Source organism: Sipha flava, unplaced genomic scaffold, assembly GCF_003268045.1.
Source record: "Sipha flava isolate LNK unplaced genomic scaffold, YSA_version1 50_pilon_pilon, whole genome shotgun sequence".
Lineage (NCBI taxonomy): Eukaryota > Metazoa > Arthropoda > Insecta > Hemiptera > Aphididae > Sipha > Sipha flava.
In genome coordinates this window covers 919,251-940,810 of record NW_020273428.1, presented here as the reverse complement: position 1 = coordinate 940,810, position 21,560 = coordinate 919,251, and the positions used below count along the sequence as shown (strand labels likewise).

The 21,560-nt window shown below is 33.2% G+C and overlaps 1 protein-coding gene across 1 annotated transcript in view; it reads right to left on the bottom strand.

Annotated features, from left to right (window-relative positions):
• Positions 1–21,560, bottom strand: part of LOC112690597 — a 63,100-nt gene that overhangs the window by 18,283 nt on the left and 23,257 nt on the right. Inside the window, exon 2 of the mRNA XM_025564645.1 lies at positions 12,306–12,369. The gene's annotated coding sequence lies outside the window, so the exon portion shown is untranslated. The remainder of the gene's footprint in view (positions 1–12,305; positions 12,370–21,560) is intronic.

Below are 21,560 nucleotides of genomic sequence, written 5' to 3'. Positions count from 1 at the left end.
TTATATTTTCCATTATTTTTATTGAAAACAATAGTTTATAAAAATGTATAGTATTTATAAAAATAATTTAAAAACATAACTATACAGTTAAAAAACTGATTATTACATGCATATCACAGAAAAAAAATTAACTCGTTTAGTAACCATACTATAGTTTAAAATAACTCAACCACTTAACTTGACTTTACCTTTTTAACTCGACAATGACCTGCCTTGATTATAATATTAAATATGCAATATTGAACCACAGGTAAATAAAAAATTTGAGACTCATTGGATTTGGCTGAGTGCGACCGGAGGTGTTCTCGTTTACCTTGATAATATTGTATGTGCACACGTGTGTACAGTGTACATTTTAGTATGCGTCTTCCCGAGTGGACGCAACCGTGTGCACGTTATTATAATATCGGGTACATAGAACAGTTTTACAAAACGCATATATAATATTATAATAATATACAATGTGTAACATGACAGACCCTATATATTTTACATTTCTCCTGGTGTAGGAAACGTTTATTGCAGTGATATGCAGTACACGCGTCTACTATACTATATTATGTTCTAACTGCTGGTCTGTGCAGAATATTATACAATATATATACAGCTGTTGCATCCTACGACGTCGACAGGCACCATCAAATGCATGTCTATATTTACTAATTCGACACGTACGTTTGATATACGTCCTTCAGTTATAAAAAAAATAACGATTCTTTATTTCTGTCAAACATTGAAGATGTGAAAACGATGCAAGAGGAGGACAAATGATCTTACCCTGCGGTGATCTTCTAGTGAAAAATCTTTATGGTAAACATCGCAAACACAATAATAATGAGCGATGACCAGGTTAAAGGTTAGAACCCTATTTTCAAAAGACTAAAAAAATTAAGTGTTTGCATTATTTAAAATTGAAAATTAATCATCATTATTTCTGATATTTGTTTTTCAACTAGTAATTCTAACATGGAGGTTCTTGAAACTAAAAATATTTGATTAACTTCGATTTTATGATAAGTCCAAGTTGGTAGTAAGTACGAGAGACACATTCCTTTCAGGTAGAATTTATTTTATTTATTTGTCTCTATAGGCAACTTTTTTTTTTTTTGACACAGACTCTTACTCTTAATATTATTAGTATTTTATGAATAGTACTGACTATTAAACGTGTTAAGACTTCAATATTTTTTATTGATTTATTTAAATTTGTACAATGGTTGATGGCTTATTATGTTTTGCTCGGGTACCGTCCGTATAAAATAGTGGTTGTAAAATATATAAGAAAGGATTTTTTCACCCACGGCCGTAAACCAAATTCAATATAACACGGATGAATCACTAACATGATATACGAGAAAACGCGAATGATACCAGGTAGTTCATGAAATGACGAGCTTTTCATTTTACAATGCCGTCAACAGAACATAATTTTACCAAGGGAAACGAAATAAACGTATATTATCTATATGCAAATAGTTAATCAATGTATATCGTGCATAAAAGTGTAATATATAAGTAAGTACTGCATAAAATTATACATAGTTGGTAAACTCTGATCCGTTATGCATGGTTTGATATCACTTACAATTAAATAATATTCTCGAAAACAACAATAATATGTTTCTTTGCTTTTATGATATGTTATATATATTTTCATACGTCATCCACATTGTTAGTATAAATGCATTGCGTTGATCATTATATTGTACATTAGAACTACTACGAATTAAGTATTTCAGATGGATTAAGTTTTTCGCGTAGGTACTATGTTAGGAAAGTGTAAAATTATTGTTAATTTCGTGTTAATATTTCAGTCGTAACAAAGACGCCGCGTTATTAGGTATGCATGAGTCTTATAAACAGCATTATAAAATTATTTATTATTCTACACTTGATATTACGGGCATTATAACAAGAGACGGTAAAGAAATCATACGTACGGTTTGATTTACAGACAATAATGTTTACGAACAAATAATATCGCCGTGCAACGGGTATATGTATATGGATATTTAAAATTAACGTTAATCAAGTCGAAGGCAACTCAGGTAATGTAGTCGCAATTATTTATCGAACCTCAGTTAACTTAGGTATATTGTTATTAATTTTTCACGTAGCGCGATTGTCAGCAAGGTTTGCGCAACATCTAGATGCGAAAGAAAAATGTATAACGGTACTCAGTAATATTCAGTTTAAGCCTAGCGTTCATACAATCTTCATTAATATAATTTATCCAAACTTAAAATTCCATCTATCTCGTATGTATTTTGATTTTTAAGTTTAAGATTAATTTTAGATAATATATATATATATATATATATATATATATATATATATATATATATATATATACTCTGATTCCTAGTGTGTGTCGACGACCTCTGGTGCGTTAATGGTATATAGAGTACATCCGGTACCACAACGATTCCATTCCGATTCACTTTTCGACACCTCCGTTGCGACGACACTATACACAATAATAGCTCATCGGATCATTGTTAAATGCAATGAAAAACGATCAAACTCGGTAAAAAGGCGGCACAACAATATAATGAGCCCAACGAGTTCGTACAACCGCTATTCGGCCGACGGGGATTTAATACGCTGCGTTAGTACAATATTACGAAGTCCACTATTTTACATGTGATACTGTTCTGATTTTAGCGCTGAAGACTATGACATACAAGTATATTATTGTTGTTTGTATAAGTATTATATAATAATATACTAAAACATTATATTACAATTATTTTCGTGAATTCATTACAAACGTGTTTAAAGCATCGATCGATAGTACACACGCCACCAACACCAAATTCTTATGGAAACATTAGCGGAATGCGTACACTACTCTCAAACGATCGATCGTTACGCTCGTATTATCATGTAGTCATTCTTGTCGGACAAGAGTAAACGTTTCGCAAATGCGTTTTCATGAAATCACGAGTCATCGAACGAGGTACAAACCGACTCGAAACTCGGTCAACTTTCAAATTCGAGAACTGCAGTGGTGATACACGTTCGTCCTAGCTATGCGATATAGTCTAACTAGTGGACTTATATACATACATTACATACATACATACAAATAGTGACACGTCAATTAGTACGTTATTATAATTTGTTATTATTACAACTATACCGAAACCACAGGCGTATGCGATCCGGTAGTAAATATGTGTGCAAACAACAAGGGTAAGGTCAATCGATGACTACTCGGGTTTTATCGTATTATTACATATACGATATTATCCTAAACGCATTTCCTATTAGTTACAAACAATGACAAGTGGTTTTCATAGAACTATTTGTTTCGATAGTGTCGGATAACGACTACGATGTTAATAGTCCCAGGTGCTTCTCACCAGCACTGGCGTGTACGGACGACGTTGGCGAAAAGCTTTCAATATTTGTACACGTACTTACATATGTATAAATTACAAGGATATCACATATCATAAGTTATCGATAGCGAACCGCCTGTATAACATTTTTATATTGGTCGACGATCGCTCGATAGCCATACATAATTATAATTAAAGCTAATATTTCAGTGTGTTTTGTATCATTTTTTAAATCTTTTGGTGCCATTCTCGTGTTGTCACATATTCGTCACATGTACTTTTGGTAGGAATTTTAAAGTCAATTTCGTATTTTGTGACAATTTCTTACATCATAATAGGATTTTTTAAAGCGATTTAGGAGTTTTTGAATAAAAATGTTGGATTTAAAATTTAATTTTAAGACTTTAGAGAGAATAAATAATGAATCAATTTAAGATTTTTTTAAATCAAGTTAATATCATAAATTATTAAATAAGAAAAGTACAATTTTAAAAGGCTAATACAGAGCTTTAAATTCGCTAACATAATGTAGCGCGCATAAATTATTCAAATATAACAAATTGTGAGTTAATAACAGCAATTGTTCTACAAGATATGTATCATATGAGCTACTGAAAAGTGTTATAAAAATAAAATCTGATTTTTCTACAAAAACGGATAACGGATGTGATACGATAGAATTGGTAGGTAGCAACTTGTTCTTCACATAAACAACGCAAGTACGCGCGTATAATATTCGCAACTAATTGGCTTGTTGCAAAAAAAACACCACTTTAATTATCATACAGTAACGATTTTGCGAATACAAAAGTAAATCCACGGAAGAAAAAAACAATATTAAGCCATTGGGGTTTTAACAGTGCTGTCGAACTTCATTTAATTGCAATATCGACCAATATAAAAATATAATATACGACGTCATTACACAAATATAATTTTATTTTGCACTGTTAAAAATTATAATAAACACAAACACACTCGTTATTATAATACCTATGGTCTATGTTGTGTAGGTACGTACTAGAGCTCTTAATACACGTGAATTCACGGAATTCACGTGTCACGTGTCACGTGTAAAATCCAAAATAAAAACGTATATTTTTAACTTAATACTGTACTATTAATATTTTATTAAAACTTCAAGTGTATAGCATAAAATTACTAATTTTACCATTGTAAAAATGGATATATATTTTGAATAAACATGTATTTCACGTGTACACGTGAATTCCGGGACACGTGTTTTAAGAGCTCTAGTACGTACAGTAATACAAACGTATCTTACTTCATGGATCGCATAATCGTTGAGGTTTTTTTTTCTTCATATTTTGTTTGTACGTTATAATATAATAATGTCAGGAGGTATTATGCAAAATTGTACTAATTTTTGATTACACATGTTATGCGTGTATACATAAATATTAATAACAGTCTCATGATGCTAATTTATTGAGGTCAATTTATAAATATAATATATCAACGAATTTACGAATGCGCACGTTCGATATTAATAATAAACACTGCTTATACATAAAGTTAATAACGACCTTCGGAAAATATTAGGACATCGTGATCTTATAGTTCAATAATCTTAATCCGAATTCCGACACTGTTCGACGGTTTTTGTAACGCCGTCGTCGATCCCGCCAACATTTATAGTCATTTATAGTCGCACAACTATCTGATATAAGACATTCGTACAAAGTTCATTTCACCACATCGTTTGTCAACCTAATGGAAAATCGCATTATTGATTTTCTCGATTCATCGCTCGGAGAATAGTGTAATATAATTTTATACATAGTCAAATGCAACGATTACAATATTTTCACAATATTATAACATAATATTTAATCCGTTGTCTCTCGAATCGGAATATCAATTGGTTTCATTTTTAACACGACCAAAAACTAAAACACGTGGGATCGTCGCCATCGCCGCTCAGGCCAAATACCACACACTAGACCAAAACGGGTTTTTTATACCATACTGTTGTACCGATAAATACCCATAAAAATCCACCTTATGACACAAAACCTTGCCGATTGTTAATAGAGTATTATTACTAAACATCGTGTTATTTGTGTGCATAATAAAAATATACATGCGAAGAAAAAAAACCAAAATAACCGAAAGTAATTTGTTTGTTTGTCCTGAACCGGTTGTATCTTTCAAGGCTACCATTTAAAAACCAAGTTGTATAAGGCAACAGAGATACAGTGGGATACCCTCCTACCCTCGGACATACGATTTTAAAATATTAAAATGTTTACAGTTGGGTCGCGATAACTTGAACCTCGATAACTCGAAAAACTTGACAACTCGATTTTTTTCTCATTCCCTTAGAAATTCTCATAAAACTCAATATATTATAAATCTTGTTAACTCGAATATAACATTGTGAGTAATAGCTTTGTCAAAATTTATTATTATTTTTGTTATATCTGTATTATATAATAAAGAGTAAACGAGTAGATAGAAACTGATTATTGTGCGCATGCACAATAACAGTTATTATGTATTGGTTAGTATGTATGGTAATGTACAACCAAATACAATTGTCAATTGCTTCAAAAAAGCTTGATTCTATTTTAATAAAGAACAGCGTGATGGTGATATAAGTTTAGAAAACAATGATGAATATGATTGGTAAATTGTAGCAGATAAATTTAATATCGATCAACAGCACTTTTCAATCATATGCTACAATCAATGATAATGTTGTGGTTAATGAAATATTAACTAATAACGAAATCAGGAGCAAAAATATATCAAATAGAGATTCATAATGAAAAAAACTTAAAATATGATAACAACGTACTAAACAATGTCATCAATACAAACTGTTAAGCAATGTGTTGAGTCTGTCGAAGGCGTGGATACTTCTTTATTCGAAGCCATAAGAAAATTAGATGATTATTTGATAAAATTTATGTACCTACATATATTATCACAAGGTTTTTTATCGTAACATTTTAAAATTCTATTTCATTACATAACTCGAAATAAATTTTTATCCTCTTTCAATTATATTATGATTCTACAAAGACTGTATTCGGCTGTTTTTCATTATCATATCGTTGAGAAACATAATAAGTTATACAATAATTATATTTGTTAACGTGTTCTGGGATTATAATATAAAAAAAATAATGCGACGGTGATTACCGTGCAGATAGAAATACACAACTACGTTGCTTGTGTCATTATTCGATTTGTTTTCAGTTCGTCTAATACGCTGTATAACAGCAGCTACTGTTTCAGCATATATCATACACATATTACGGTCGATTTCCAATGACGAGAAATCAGGTACAATTAATCGCGGCGGCCACAAGCTTCCTACAATATCGAAAACAATAATAATACAATACGCATAATGTACACGAGATGGCTGCCGACTAATTCCTTGGCATCTGTACGCTGTCGCGGGAAGAGCATATATTATTTTATCAGATTACCATGTAGCATTGCTACTTTATAGGTCGCGTTCGATGCACATACCTCGTGTTTAACGAAAACGAAACACGATCCCAAACCGCAGTAAACAAGCATACACGCGTGTACATATACGACTAATATAGCTGCGAGTGACGCGCGTGAGCACAACAATGCAGTCGGTATTATACGCTTGTGTTCGCGTCACCGACTCCCAGAAATCCAAAATCGTCGGTACGGACTTGGCAATCCGTGCAGAGTGGAACGGGATCTCGGGTAAAAGAAGTTCAATTGAAAGTGTGCTCACGTGTACATAAGCGATTTTTCCGTATCAAGTGCCGTTTCGGCACCGTAACAATGGACGCGAATGCGATCTGCGTATAAGTGGCACACGTTAACCTGTGACTGTACACTGCATTATTTAACGACGTTAGTGTAACATCATTCCGAGTACGGATACTTTCACGAAACACTGCACAACTGCGATACGAGATGACACGAATACGTCGGGTGACGCCACGTCGACGTGCGTCCTGCGCGTATCAAACTCCAGTCGTTAAGTACGGGTGCCCCACGTGTACCGGATACCGAAGTTTACAAGTCAATTTATGTGTATTAGTTTCCGCGCCTTATCCCCCGGAATGACGACCGAGTCCTTCGAATGCACGCGACGACGTACGCACTCGATAACGTTTTAACCGAGTTATGGTATTTGGCACACGTTTCGCGAAGGCCGTCGTTATATCGCTGCGCGCCCAAAAGGATAATATTTTGTTTTTCAACTGTTACGCGCAATATACCGTTTAAACCGATACGCGAGAACACGTTATAAGTGTAGCAGTGCACTGGTGGTGTACATCATATACAGTGTTGTGCTCAACTACTTGCAGTTTATTATTGCAATAAATATACTTATATATATATATATATATATATATATATATATATTTAATATATTTTTTGTATATATTTTAGCCAATCGTAATGCAAATCAAGCGCTGGTGATCCACGTGCGTGCATTACAATAATATGTACTGTTCATATGACGGTACAGTATTGCTGGTACACGGTCACGAACATTGATTGCGTTCAGATTTCAAACCGGGCTAGAAGACGTGGACGTTTAAGCACTTGAAGTAATAAATCGTGTTATTATGATACACAAAGACAAAAATAAAAAACTGTGTATTAGTTAACTCGTGCGCACGATAAACGTTGACAGGTTTTTTTTTTAATATTTTCTCCTAATCGCAACAGCTCATCCCGATGTGTTAAAATATCACGAATTAAGAAATATATAAATGTATATAAATATATATACAATTTATGTCACAAATTTCAAAATCTTGAATGAATCCCAATCGTTTTGCTACTGCAGCATTATTAAGACCAGTTTCGCTAGTTATATTAATATTACATAATTTTTTTCTCCTTGAGTCAATATAAAGTTTATCTTGATCAACTATACTGTGATAGTTGTTACATACATGTTTTGATTAAAATATTTTTCGGGTTTTTAGATATAAATTGTACTACGCATTGTACAAAAATTCGGTATTTTTTACGCCAATTATTCTCAAGCACCATTCTATTTTATTTCAAACCTGAACACCCTGTTATCTTTCTTTCATCGTTATTTCTATGCGCTACAATTAGTTTTATTATCAATTGTTGAGCACGTACATATCAACAGGCATTGAAGGACTAGAATAGCAGGTAATCTCGAAACCATTTGACTCATTGAAATATTTTGTATACACTGCGCACAATATGCGGTAAAGGAACGACATTCAGATAGAGAGGTTCATGATAAATAAAAATCCAAAAATGTATAAAAGCCATTTCGAACCGTTTTTCATTCGGCCGTGAGTAAAACCTTTGAATCCAGACAATAACCAATATTCTAAAGAGTACCTGCTGGTACACCTGTAAGGTCGTTCTTAACCTACCGTGAGTAGGTTAAACAGACGTGCTCTTTTTGAATCTGTAAAGTAATTTATTTATATACATACATACTTATACATATATAATATTAAATAAATATACTCTGCGATGTTTGATAAAAGAAAACATAGCTTATGGTAAAATAGGCTTTATTTAAAGTACATACGCTTATTTACAATTTTAATTCTTTCAACTTTAAATGCTAAAATAAATGACTTACTAAACATTGCTTATATTCTTTAACGATTAATATAGTAAAATATTAATATATAACTATTTAATTATTAATATTTTTAATTTAATTTAATTAATTAATTAAACAAACATTAATAATATCACGATATATACTAAAATGTATACACAAAAGCCTAGTTTACTTAACGAAGTACATTTTTAAAAAATATATTGTGTTGCGCATTAAAAATGAAAATATCCAATAATAATACTGAAAAACTTAAATAAAATATATCTGAGATGCATATAGCAAGGATAATTGTATACATGTTTAATATATATAATGTAGCAATAACTGATAAATTATAAAAGACCAAAGAATTTCGTTTCTGAAAAAATATTTTACTGTGGTGTATTTTTGAAAGAATCACAAATCTAGAGATTACATAAAAATCACCCAAGCAACATATCATAACTATATTTCTATTACCCGAGAAAAAAATCCATTGTAAAGACGGATTCCTCGGGGTTGTACTTACAACTGCAGTGCACCTGTGAAGCACGTTTCATATGTATAATAATAATATTGTGTAGGTATACTTTTTCATCGTCATAATACTGTGTAATATACCGATATAATATCATTATGGTACGACGTAGACGTGGGTATGTTTTCGTATATATATACCTCGAAGTATACACTAGTATAAGTATAGTACTATACACTGGGTCGTTATTCTTGGACCTTGTCACGTCCTGTGCACAGCTTCTATCGCATCACAATAGTCGGATGGTGAGGGAATGATGATGATAATAATAATAATAATGGACACAGGAGAAATTAATAGAGAATGCGGTGGCGGCGGTAGTAAGATGGGATGGCACCTAGTATATGATCACCCTATACGACAAGGTACAGGATTATGAACGCGTCCGATTACGTTCTTGCGCCGGTGATCCGTCCGTCTAAGCATGCATGTGTGTGTATGTGTGTGTATGTAAGCTTGGTCCATACTACAACGACGTCTCTCATTAACCCCTGGGCATCACACACGCATACACGCGCGTGGACGTACACACGTATACACGAAGAGGAACACACATATCGTCCATTGAACCCAGGTGCAATAACATTCAACCGCATTATACAGTCGAATATTATTATTATTATTATTATTATTATTCTACGGATCTATAATACAGCGTTGCAGTAGTATTTTTAATCGGATTTTATAACATATTTGGGCTCTCGAAACTATATATATATACCTGCCATGGATCTGGTGTGATTTTAATATGTATATGGAACGATTATGCGACGACTGAATCCCGATAACTATAATCCGTCATGTACAATATCGGTCCTGATGCTCGCGAGAGCTTATATACATCTCTGATTTGTAGCATTACGCTTTATCACTGCAGGTCAGTTATTAAATATTACTGTCACAGTGTATATGCACATAAGGTTATATGTTTCTTCCGATTCTTATATATCCAATTGTTGCTACAGCGATTACGGTAATACGCAACTTAATTATATTTATCCAAAGTCGGATTATCAACGGCGGCGAAATATTTTCACTTTAAAAATATCGCCCATAACATTATATTATACGTATAATACTCACACACTCGCACACACACTCACATTTATATTATAATACAACGTTACAACGAGCGATGGACGAAAATTAATTTCAACGCTGCCAACAAAATTTAAATCGAAATCGAAAATAAAATATATATGCATATGCACACCTATATTACAACATTCTCTTGCGAATGCGGTTCTATAAGTTTTAATTGGATACACATTTATATTATTTATGGCGCATTGATGTAGGTATGATCAATTCCACGGATTTTTATTTCTTATGGGTTTTTGTTGTTTCACCAAATGCCATTTAGTTATATTCTCATGGTTTCAAAATCTATATAGCTGGGATCGGTATACGTTGCAAAACGTTAGAAGTCTAGGGAATGCACAGTGTTTACGGTTAAAAAGTAAAAATACGCACGTCTACCTCGTTTAAGTATATAACCGCAATAGGTTACAATCACTGTATTATTCGTGGTATAGCCGGAGCGAATAATTAATGAACCAATTAATAATAATAAAAAACCTTGCTCAACGCCGTACGATGTGTAAAGGCATTAAATTAGTTTCGACCCCATTTGCAATTAATCGTTTTGTTCTTTGAAAATAAATGTTATTCGCTTTGTCCGCCAACATTGAATATCGTTCGTTTTACAAGAGTGGTAGAAAAATTACGGACCGAAACAAAAGCTCAACATTTACATGCCCCACATACGTATTTGGAACAGATTCGTACACTTGTCGAAGGATCAATACTATATTATGTATGTGGTAATAAACAATTATAAACTACTCACGTTTTGTTTCAAGCGTGTACGACCGCACAACGGACTAATATTTTATTTTTTTCGTTTTCAAACATCAGTGTAGCGTGTGTAAGACTAATGGAACATAAAACACAGAACTCGGTGCATCGGACGTAGTACAATAATAATAATGATAATATTTACACTCGAATCGCCACACGAAAGCGAACGGCGGCGAGCGTTCATATATTACTATACTCCAATTCGCCGTTTAATACTCGATACGCATTCCAGGAACCGAAGTAGAAAAATGCATTCCAATTCTCCTTGGCAACCCCCTTTGAGCAACTCTATGTACACTACCATTAATCACGATAACCGATGGTTATGAACAATATTCGGTTTAGTGCATAGAAAACCCATACAACATTCCGAAACGTTATGATAGTACCTTATAAAACATTGGTTCACATAATAACAATAGCTTGTTTTTAAGACGAATCGTATTTGTTTATTGACGATTTACGCGTCGGTGCTGGAGGATAAAACGTCATAGTCAATGCGCGGATTGCAGTTGCCAAATAACAAGCGGGGTTAATTACATATGTAATACACATACGACAACACGTTAATGCCTTTACCGGCGCCTAAAACGCATAATACATATCCTAATTATTAGGTATCTCGAGAACACATTTTTCACATTTTTCAACTTTCTCTCAAGTTTTAGATGCAAAACACGATTTAGTTGTGTATACATTTCGACACACATAGCAATAGTTGTACGTACGACCAGTGGCGTACATTCAATGTTTAAGAGGGGGTTAAATTGTAAACATGATTTTTATGTCAACATAAAACGTTTATTTTATAACTGCTTGGACGAAAAATTTATGTTTTTGTGATTCCATTATAATTGATAAGCACTTCATTTTAACCATTTCAAAAATGAATTTTATTTATAACCCTTGTGGGAGGTTTTATATTTATTCCCCTCCTCCTATTGGTACACTACTGCGTATGCCAGTAAAATATTGCGTAATAATACATTTAACTTACAGTAAAATCGGGAACAATTCAGTAGTTTCGTTGTTTTGGGGTGGTCTGCAAATTTTTCCTTGTCCTAGAAAAATAAAAATAATCAATTAATGATTCGACGTAGAAAAACAATTTTGTTGCCCTTGGCCATTATAGAAACGTCATAAGATATGATCGTTATGAATTCTACTTGACCACATACACAAATCGACTCCAAGTCCAACCCTCTCGTTAATAGCCGATTGAGTAGTACGTTCACATTTTAATACCTACGACATTGATCATTGATATTATGATAAGAGTTGTACGACATGCATTGTATAATATATTATGTACACAATTTAAATATATAAGTATGTATGTTGTCGATTACACATTTATAGACGATTTGTGAAAGGAGTATTATAAAAGTATTACATGTACACAAACGCGGATATAAATTATGCATGCGGCACAAAATAAACAGGTTTCACAAGTTATAACGACATACAAATATATTTATACTTTAAGTCGATTATTAATAAAGCACTACTGCTGATTTCCAGGCATACTTTCAATTTTATCACAAACTCTGGCCTTAAGAAAATCGCTTAACAATTTTTCTGTAATATGCAACATATCGAATTCACCACTCGTCACACTACATTCCTATAAAACATCAAATCCAGATAATAATTGCACCAAGGAACTTTTATTAACAGAATAATTGACAGTATATTACATACCATTACGACCAATAATAATATTAACAAATCAAATATTACAAAAAGAAAAATAGTTATAATGCTAAAATAAATTATATAATACAATTATACCAATAATATATTACATTATTAATATAATTTTATTATAATTAATACGATTCAGTATCTACGCCTACGAATACAAAAATTATGTATTACTAAAAGTACTACAACAATGGCTTTTTATTTATTGAATAGTTATAATGATTCACGTTGCAAGAAATAAAGCGAACATACGTTTTACGATCGAAACAATATGTCAAAACGGATCATTTTCCAATACATACCGAAGCGAATACCCAATACATATTTTCGCCGTCATTTTTGTGAACATAACTATTATTTTGCATTTTTATTTCTTTATTCTCGTGTAAGAATTTCACGAATAGGTCATTTTCTGCAACATTTTGGACGAATAATACGAATCAAATTGCACACGCGCATGTACACACACATATACATACATATCCTGTATTTCTTTCAGAAAACGCGCAGTCAACAGTTTTTCTAGTATATAGTATTTGTCGTGCGATACCCACCCTACAATGCAGCTCGGCTTTACTTTCACGTACAATATATTATATATACGTACAATATAATAGGGTTCAATTTCGTATTTTTCTTTGTGTTTGAGTTTTTAATTTGTTCTTTTCGTTCAGTTTTTGTTGGAATTTCGGCATACATTGATAAGTACAAACAAATATTAAAAAGAACTTAGTTTGTCTAAATCATACTTTAAAAATAAAATAATAAAATTAAAAAATTAAATAGGTACGAAGTAAAAAAAAATCGTCTTATTTATTTGATTAATACTTGGGACAAAATGATAATTTTTTATACAAAAAAAACTCTTGCCATGGATGAAAATTTAAATCTATTGAACACAATATTATATAAAACCACGCATGTATGGAAATAAAATTTATAATCCTTCAATCCTTCCTAACTCACGGATATTGTGGATGATGCTTATAAGTATGGTCCAACGGTTCGGTATTTTTAATTCCTCTTAAAATAATATTATGCCCAATTAAAATAACTTTTTTTTCAATATTCGGCATATCATGCCGAACATGAAAAAAAATCGAAAGCCTGAAACATCTTAAACATCGCGTATAAGAAAAAAAGATTATCTGTTTGAAACATTTAAAATTTAGACATTATACATGTTATACATTATATATATATATTATACTCTCATTTTAAATATTTCGCTGCAACGGGAAATGTTTTTAAAGTATACATCATATTTTTGTTACGCAAAGAGATAGTTTTTAATGAACGTCGTTTGCGCCTTTCATTAAAAACTATCTCTCAAAATCGCACGTGAATACATTAAAATATGTGATGAGTAGATATTATTATTTTAATTATAATTATTCCTATATTATAGTATTGTACTATCATCTCAAGTCAAGTTTAACACAATATGTAAGCGCGTTTATCCTTGAAACTATTATGTCCATGGCTTACACGCGCGGCCGAGGGAATACGTTTTCAATGATTGTCGTGCGAACGGCAGCGGTGGCGGCATGTTATTAATTATTATTACGAGAAAACAGTTTGAGTCGATAGATGAGTAAACGGGAATAGGAAAAGAATAACTAGTGAAAAATATAATGATAATTATAATAGCGTTAATTCTACCACGCTTGTATAGTACACGTACCAAACTGTACATACATTATAATAATAATAATAATAATAATAATAATAATAATAAAAAAAAACGTAAGTTCTCGTGTGCGCCACGTATTTTTATATCATCATTATTATAATACGGTAACAGCGTTGAGCTCGTCCGTAAGGTAATTATATGATTACTACACGCGAACATTGAGAAAGAGATGGTATTCCGCGGCGCTCGGTGGGCGTAAATAATGTATAATATTATCATGTATACTTGGCGCTCAAGATAGAGAGAGAGAGAGAGAGAGAGAAAGAAAGAGAAACCAAACGCCCTTGAACTTGGCCGGACGTATCATTGCCATCGAATTTTTCCCATGGCCCATCCCTGTACGCACATGTAATGTACATAATGACACTGAGAAGAGTGAATTTTTTTTTAACGATACTCTCGAAATGTTTGGTTTTTAATCGATCGATTCGGTTATACTAGGTATCAGGTTGCAGGTAAACGGTATTATACGTTTTATACAGAATGTACTACAATGCGCCAATTTTTTTTTCCATATGCGGTAAACCCGTTACGTTTTCATGATCCACCTTAAAAATATTTTAGTACGGTAAACATGTATACTTATTTTGCCAATACTATAATACTATAATCTTTTCGGCCGTATTAGAACGACGTTTTTAAATATAACGCTAAATTTAATATAATATAGAAGCGCGGCGATCACAGTATTGATATGCGTGAAGCCCGGTTTTCAGACGTACTCCTTATGTCGTCATCGATACCGCTACAGCAGTGATCTATAATTGCGGTACATTATTATTTCATTTTTTTATTTTTTATTTTTTTATTATTATTTTTATATAGCGCGGGATTATATTATTAGTCATCCAATTTTTATTAAATCGTGATGACAAGAGTTTAATTTAATATCTCCAGGGAGGTTAGGTTAGGTCTAACCGTCTAACCGACACGACATCATCTTCCAACGATAAACGTACACACGGTACGGGTGTGTATATATATATATATATATATATATATATATATATATATATATATATAATGTTTACACAAGGACCTATGTGAATATTGAACAATAAAACCGTCAATAATTATCGTCATCAAGACGCATCACAACTGGCTGCGGTAATGGTGCGTATACGTTTTATTATTGTGCAAGCGACGTGCACGTCCGTATAAAAGACCAATAATATTCTTGACACTCATCGGATCACTGACCGCGTGCTGTTATTATCGTTATTGTTGCTTATGTAAATTGCTTTGCTAATATCACGTATAATGCGGTAAGCGAACGATTATATATTCGTCTGGCAGCCCACTCCAAGAACGAGGAATCCAATAGGTACACTGCTACACAGTGCAAGGAACGAGGTGCGCATGAACAAAGGCGTACTACAATCGTTCTGGTGATTAAACGTGATTAACGTCGTAACGAACGTTGTCATTAAAAAGGTTATACCTGGTAAGGAGGAAGGGACGGAGTAAAAATGTTGTACACAACACAATCCTTTTAACATGTTTAAAATAAACTCGGAGGATTTTAGCGAGAGTGCTGTTGACTTTTTGTGGAAAACGTATATTATAAATACGAACAGACAAGGACAAAAAAATGAAAAAATAAATGAAAAATAAAAATAAAAAAAGAATACGTACATGCACACCCGTTTTGAGACGCGTCTATTACGATGAAATCAGTTCGATCCCGTAATATATTTGAATAACAATAGTAATATTACAATCTGGTTATGCGCCATGAGGACTGAACGAACGAAATGAAAAAGTTTTTAAAAAAATAGCGTCGCCGGGTGCACCGCAGTGGAAACAATCGGTGCGTAAGTCGGGTTTTGTAATAGGTTCTCAAAATGTCAATTCACGTTTTCCGACGACTTTTTCTAACCGTCGAAAGAGACCTCGCAGAGGGATATGTACATATGAACAGGATGATTGTTTTCTTAACGATTAAGGGGTATACACATGCACAGGTAAACAAATATACATATAATATAACATTTACGTGTGTGTGTATGTGAGCACACGACGTGCATTCCGGTACACATAGGTGTTTCGTAAAACCGATGACATAATCGTACGAATCGGGGACGAAAATTGAAATGTCGGAAAACAAACACAAAAGGGGTAAAAGCAAAAGGAAACGGTTTTTCTTCGCTTATTAACGATGGTATCGTCTCGTAGAGGTGTGTCGTTTTTACATAACAATAATACACAAGCGCGCGCACGGCGTACGCGAACAAACTCGCAGTGCTAGACGACGGTCGTGTTTGCCTTGTGGACGGTCAACATCTTTAAATGCCCATGCACCTCGGGTCATACGTACCATCAGGTATGTGGTATACGGCGTAAGGGCGGGAGAGGGGGACCGTGCGGGGAGTCACGAAATCTTCCGGGGAACGGAGGCGGCGTACGTACGGGACTGCGGGTCTCTTCGGAGCTATGTATAATACAGGTATACGAATATCGCATAGAAGGAGGGCATGATCGGGCGCGCGCATTCCTCATTAACAATTAATGTGTACAGGTGCTCGGAGAGTGATGTATATAGTAGTGGTGTTACACAGTCAGTTTATTCTTCTCTTACCGTATCTTTCCATTTTTTTTTTTTTTTTTCATTCTTTCCTTTCCCGTCTTAATTCCTAGGCGACGATGACGACGGTGGTATCCGTCGTAATAATAAAAATAAAAAAAAAAACTGATACTAAATATTTTTATACACACGTGCGCATACGTGTGTACACCGTTATCGTACAGTTATTGTATGCGGCGTATATAATATAACATAGTAGTAGTACAATATAGAAATAATAGTATAATATAGTAATACAATAATACATAATAACAATGGTATTACAGAGACGGCCGCCGCCGTGATCTCTCCCTCTCTTTGCCTACGGGTAACTCGCGCTACTGCTGCACCACGACATGACCTGAAATGGGTAAACAGCCTCTCGCACCAGCAAAAGCGGCAGCCGCACCGACGACACACCTAAGTCGAAGGAACCCGTTGTTACGAAACAGATAGAGGCGGTCGACAAATAAAACGCGTGCCTACAGAACTTAATATGTAATATAATACGAATAGTAAAAAATAAAAATAATTAAATAGTAAACAATATAAATGAGCTCGCGTGTATTAATAGACATTACGACCGTTAGTGCGCATGTAGAAACGGTAAAAATATAGGTACTGCTGCCCCGAATGCGATAATTGCAATCCGAAAGATAAATCGTTATGAAATGGAATAGTCGAAAGAAATATCGACAAACATATATCCATACAGTCGTACCTATACGCATTGTAAATCGAGTGACTTGTGTGGGGACGTTGTTTTTAGGGAAATCGATGAATTATGTGTTACCTAGTTACGTTTTCAATTTTGTCTGATCATCATCATATTTTCATGTATTCCTCCATTTCGTGTCGATGAATAAACAAGCAATGTTAATGGATTCCACGGTTGTGCGCAGGTGAGTATAATTACTGTAAGACAAACATACACTACACGAGCGAGAGATTGAACGAGTGGAGATGACAGATATTGATAGACTTTGGTCAATCCCGAGACCGCGCGCGCGTCGGAATGCAATCGTTATAATAATTTATTATACATGTTGCATTAGGTATATCTTACTGTCTAGGTACAAAAACACGTACCAACAAATATGTCTTCCCTTCCATCACAATTGGTCAGTATCGGATACGAGATTATACAACGAGCTACAGCGGCGACGGTGGTGGTACAGGCGCCGAAATCTGACGGGGAACTGGACGTCCCGCTGTGTGCGATATATCCCGAAATACCACCGGACAAATAATATTTTCAAGAACAACGAGAGAAACAAAATGTGATTATATCCTTCAAGAGTCTTGCAACAAAATATGCTGTACAGAAATTGATATCTGAAATAAATAGCCCTACACGTTTCATGTGGGTTCATTCACATGTTGGGATACCCGGAAATGAGAAAGCAGATACGACAGCCTACGAAACCACCTCATCTCCTTCATTCATAAAGATCAATACACTAACCTCATCCGAAACTTTCAACATTATACATCACAAAATGATGGAAGAATGCCAAACATTTTATTTAAACCTACCCCTCTCTAACAAACTGAGAAATGTAAAACTGTTTTTAAAAAAATTAAAATACCCTCCTAATACCAAAAGAAGAAAGGAAGTAAAGATTGAACGAGTTAAAATAGGCCACTCACATTTAACACATGTTTAACTCATCAAAAAATATCCAGCACTAGTATGCGAAACATGAAATGAAACACTAACAATAGAACATATAGCCATAAACTGCACTAAATACACCGAAGCCCGCAAATTCCTTAAAAACCTCGTCACACTCTACCAAGTGTTGAATGAAGAAAATACGGACGCAATCAATACATTTTTCCTAAGCTATAAATTGTAAATTATCCGAAACATGTCAAAGTTTTTAAAGTGATATAATGTTTAATAATTTATTTTAATTGAATGCTGGCTAAAAACTTTTGTTGTTGAAGCCTTAATAAATTAAAAAAAAAAAAAAAATGTATGCTGTCGGATCATGGCGGAAAAATTTTGAATTAAAGATAGTGAGAAAACTTTTTCGAGGTACAGTTACCCAGTTCATAACTACTGCAAAGATATTTCGTTTATTTTCAGTTAGTGGTTCAAGAACGACACCCACCCATCACAAAATACATTTTAAAAATAAATTTCTCGTTATTATTCATTGATTATTGAATCAACTTATCTTTCACTATTTATGCTTGATATCATAATAACCTATTCACCAGATTATCATTTTTATATTACACCTACCGGTCACTATAAGTACAAACTATTAAAAATTATATCCCCCCTAAGTTCTTAGTGGTCCAGTGAGACGCAAAATAAAACATCAAGTCACTTCTGCCAGAGAGTTTCACTATTGTGTACGTGACTGTTATGGTTGTGGACTCGAAAAACACGACAGTAGGAAAAACCTTTCAAAATCACGCTTTTTTCAATTTGTCTTGAAACCGTCACACGTATATACTAATATATAGGTACACACTATACGTAATGCACATCCTAAAACATGAAAATACTAAAATTATTCATTCTTAGGTGATCAATAGTAGGTATAGCTCCACAGCCCCCTACATCAACCTAGCACAAAATTTTGGAATTTTACTATTTAGTAATAAATTTAGAAATTTTCTTTATTATAACTAAATAGTATTAATCAATAATATTATTTTTTTTTTTTTATCAATAAGCGATCAAACCAGTAAATGGTAAAAAAAAAAAAATCCTAAAATAGTAACCCAGCAATAAATACTAAAAATAAACTTGACCATTATCATAATACTAAAAACGTTATAAATAGGTAACATGACAAACTCAAATATTCAATACTCTTACTGTTTACAAATATGTATAACGTATGTACATTTTACATCCATGACATAAGTGTATTATCAATGCAAACTGTAATAAACTCATTCTCATGAAGGAAAATAATCTTCTTTAAGTAATATTTTTATCTTAAACTGAGGATAATAATTTAGAACTTTGGGGTGCTAAACACCTCCTGTAACCCCCGCATGTGCGCCAGCGTACGTAGTATAGCACAAATATAATGTACAATAATAATACCGCTTACAGATAATATAATACTCTGCTAACCATGCAAGGAAATCCACATGCGTTTTCTCTCCTCCGCTTCTATTTTACATAACTATAATTACAAAGGGTGTGCGTGCTCGAATGTGTACAGATACACCGTCGCGTTCAAGAAAGGTCGACGAACCTTATAAAGAAATTGCGTGCTGTTGCTGATGTTTTCTTCCGATAACCAGCGATTGATGTCGTCATATGACGAACCAGACGGTTTTTCGTCATTTTATCATAATATACGCAGATACGAATAATATTTAATATACTGCAAAACAGTTCTAAAAAAAGGACGAAAAAAATTGAGTTTTCATGAAATGATCTTAATAAAACCAATATAATCTACATATTATCTATTTTAAATGATTAATAATCGATGAATAATTATTAATTTAAGTTGATTTGTTATGATACCAAGTCTAATTGTTATGTATTCTTTAATAATTATATCTAGATCTAACAGAAAATTCTAAAATTATAGATTTTTCTGATTTGCTTTTCGTATTATTTCATTATCTAGGTATAATTTAAAACAATAATAAATTATAAGGATTGCATATATTTTAATTAGTCTTGAATTTTCGTCATACAGACTTTTGTTATAGGTTTGCAGTATACTCGGAACTTTGATCACAGGAAAAAATAACATAACTTTAAGATTAACATACTCGTCAATGTTCAGAAGAATAGTCGATTAGCGTAGGATATTATCAACTTATTGGTATGTTTGAATCAAAATGCTTATAGCCACCTCGGAACAAAAGAGTGAATCGTCGAAGAGTATAATAATCTGAACTTTGAATCATAGAAATATGATTTACAACCATGAACCTATATTATATCATACTATACTATGCCACATGGTCGATTAAAGACGATATAGTTTGACATTAGGTTAAAACGCACGTCTGACAAACATGTTTTTCACGTTCTTCACTTGAAAATGGTAGTTTTATTTTTTCTTTATTCCAGCGAGTATATATGTATCGCATGTTCCGTGTTGTTTAGTAATTATTAGATTTCTTCGTCTAAAAGTACAGTGCCACACATGAAAATGTATTGGTTCTTCTACAAAAAAACACCTTCTTTTACACGCACACTATACCCGCTCATAATGGCCGCCACCCATTGTACAATAAATAGGTACGAGTACACTTATACAGGTACTACTTATATTTATATATATATATACTAGCACAATAAA